Raw genomic sequence first — 3,111 nt, forward strand, 5'->3', positions numbered from 1 at the left:
CCATCATATTCTTCTAGAGACATAAAATTTCTCCGATCACCAGTCATGTGGTGAGAACAACCACTATCAATAATCCACTCATTAGAGTTGTCAATATGAGAGACAAGTGCTTTCTAGTTAGACACTTCTTCCTTTATAGCTACAAACACTATGTCCTCATTCTCTTCATCCTCACATTCTTCATCAATAACACCTTCATCCACTACAACAAGACAATTTCTTCTATTTCCTCCTTTATACTTTCTAAACCTCTCCAATTTATCCTTATTGTCATTGTTAGGACAGTTAATAGCTATATGTCCTATCTTATTGCAGGAAAAACATTTTAATGGAAGCTTACCTCTATATTTTCCAATACCTTTTGGAAGTCTCTTGGAAAGAAGAGCTTCAAACTCCATCAAAATCTCTTCATCATCCATACCTCTTCTTTGCATGGATTCATAAGTGGTACTTACTTCTTTTCCTTTTCTAGTTGGTGCAATAGATGCTCTAAAAGCTAACTCAGTCTGCCATCATAGCTATTCAACTCATATGCAGTTAACTTTGCAATGATAGAGCCTAACAATACCTTGGTTTTGTCAATAGACCTTAGTTCCTGAATAATAACAACTCTGATTGCATAGACCGGTAACAATGATCTCAAGACTTTACTGACAATTGTGGCTTCATCAATTGTTCAAATGTTGCTAAATGGTTTCACCTTCAACCATCCTCATGTCTTCAAATTTTCCTCTAAGGCTCTCTTCCTTAGCTTTCTTTACATTCTCATCACCACCATAAATAGTTTCCAATGTGTCCCATACAGCTTTAGGAGTGTCCTTATCTTGTACATCAATGAACTCAATATCGGACAAACTACTAATAAGGGCTTCCATGACTAGCCCATTTTCTTGAATCTCTCTTTTCTGATCATCGGTTAAAGTGCTAGTGGGGATTGCATAGACATTCTCAACATAGCTCCAGTGTTGAGCACCCAAACTCTTGATATAGATCTTCATTATGTCCTTCCATATTTTAAAGTTATCTCTATTGAAATTAGGACCTTCCCTCTTCATCATTAAGGTAGGATCTTTTTCCTCAAGTGGTTAAGCTTATATCACCGAGGACTTGGAGTTGCTCTGATACCAATTGATAAATAATAATGAACAATAGATACCCTAACTAGTACTGAGAGGGGGGGTAAATCAGAACATACAAAAACTTCTTTTCAACTTATCAAGTTAAAACAATACTAACCAATTGTCTTCATTAATGAACTTAACCATGGCAATACCAATTAAACACAGTAAGACTTCAAACAACATAAACTAGTAAAATTGGACCCTTCAAATACATTCAATACTTGATAACTAGTTCACCCATAAACATATGCATGTGGTATATTAGAAATACCATAACCATTAGCTTTGCATGCATAATCACTCAAACAAATAATACTTAATCATCACATGAAAAATGCACAACTCATGACACACAGATTTTTCACATGGAAACCCAAATGGGAAAAACCACGGTGGGGATGAATACCCACAAGCTTATTTTGAACTCTTTTGAAACTCGCTCTATTCGGAGCCTAGTCCGGTTAAAGGCTTTACAATAAGGTTCTGCTAGGAACCGATCCTGTTAAAGATCACCCGGTTAAGGGATGGCTATATACCCTGTTAAAGGTTTAAACCTTGGTAAAGGTTGCCTTGCTAGAGGATTTAAAGAACTCAATGAACTTGAGTTACCTAGTTAGAGGGTTTATAGTAAGCCTGTTAAAGCTACCCAGCAAAGGGATTTTCCTTCTATTGAAATGGTTAGAAGACAACAGGTAAAACTCTGATGTGATAACAACACTATATGCTAAGGCAGATCCTTTTCAGTTCCTCTACTCTGCAATCACATTTTGCAATTTTCTCTCACTAGTCTGGCAAGTATCTCATCACTTAGATACACACACAACTTTTGCCAATAACTTATAATAACAAACATCATCGACCTTATAAAAACAATTAGGTTGGTAGCATAAACTCTAAACCCTAAGAATTTAGGTTTACAATTATAGGTGATCAAATCCTGACCGTCCAAACACTTTCCATAGAGTGAAGCAATCTCAAATAGATCACAAGTGATTTTGCATCATCCATTCTTCACTGCACATAGAAATTAGTAACTCATCACACTTTCTTCTCATACTGCTAAGAAGAATGTTCATTCCCGAGGTAGACATTTAATGCAATCGATCTTCACATGCAAGATCCTCAAGGAAATCCTTCACGTGCACAAAACTGAAGTGACATCTCGATCTCATCTTCATCTCTTAGCTAACTCATCATAGAATGTCACCGATTGCATTACACAAGCTGGATTGCCAAACCAAAAACCCTAAACCTAAAACTACCAACCGATAGTCATACTTAGTGAAACCCAGACATCGGTTTATTACAACTATTCATACCAGTTCACTTGCACTTATTGACATCAATGACAACATACATTATCATCATATAATCATACTAGTTCATCAAATGCCAACAAATCTGACATCCAATAATTTTTCAAGCTCTGCCTTGACTAATAATGCTACTTGTTGATGCATCTTTCTTAATTTTTTTTTTACAAGTTTTGCCCTCGGTTTAACTATCAAATGATGCATTACTTAATCCGGATCCAGTCCAGACATATCAGTATATGACCATGCAAAATTGATTTGTCAATATGTGAAGAAACTTATGAACATCAGTCTTTTTGTCTCTATCAGAGATTGTGCCAGGAAGATGTTATGTGGAATCTCTTCTGTACCAATGTTTGTTTTGATGGTCTCCTCTACTAACATAGATTATTTTTCTTCATATGATGCGGGGAGAATGTCAAACCTTCCATCGACAAGCACCTCAGAGAGGTTTTCACCCTCAAATACGTCCTTTCTTTTTACTTTTTGGGGGTCAGATAGTGCTAGAATGTGGTTTTCACCATAAAACCCTTGATTTATTTTTATTTTTACATTTTTGTGACTAGAAGGCCCAACACCCTCACCAAAATATGCCACACTATTGAGTTCTATAGTGTATCCCGCCTTATGGTCCCCAAGAGGAAGATCATCTTGTATGCCTAAATAGTCGATAAAAG

This window comes from Cryptomeria japonica, chromosome 10 (assembly GCF_030272615.1).
Source record: "Cryptomeria japonica chromosome 10, Sugi_1.0, whole genome shotgun sequence".
Lineage (NCBI taxonomy): Eukaryota > Viridiplantae > Streptophyta > Pinopsida > Cupressales > Cupressaceae > Cryptomeria > Cryptomeria japonica.